Genomic DNA, 465 nt, shown 5'->3' on the forward strand with positions numbered 1-465 from the left:
TGCAGCAGCAGCAGCAGCAGCAGCAGCAGCAGCAGCAGCAGCTGCTGCTGCTGCTGCTGCTGCTACACCAATACCCTCCGCCCGCACTGGGGGGCTGCAGCTTTACAGCCAGAGAGAAGAAGGAGGGGGTAGCTGCTGCTGGGAAACGCAGTGCCATCCGCAGCAGCAGCTGCTGCTGCTGCTGCAGGTTTTGCTGCTACCTCTGGGGTTGTATACAGCCAGAGTAGCGGCGTTGTGCTGTTTCGGGCTAAATATAAATATTTGTTTCTTAAGAAAATAAAAATAAACAACAAAAATTAATTAAAAAGCTGGGATCGTATCGATTGCAGCAGACAAACTAAGAGAACAGCAGCAGCAGCAGCAGCAGCCTCAGTAGCAGCGGTGGGCCCCCCGCTGCTGCTGCTGCTGCTGCTGCTGCTGCTGCTGCTGTTGTTGCTGCTGCTGCTGGGATCCTGCTGCAGCGCC

This window comes from Eimeria mitis, genomic scaffold (assembly GCF_000499745.2).
Source record: "Eimeria mitis Houghton genomic scaffold, Emh_scaff869, whole genome shotgun sequence".
Lineage (NCBI taxonomy): Eukaryota > Apicomplexa > Conoidasida > Eucoccidiorida > Eimeriidae > Eimeria > Eimeria mitis.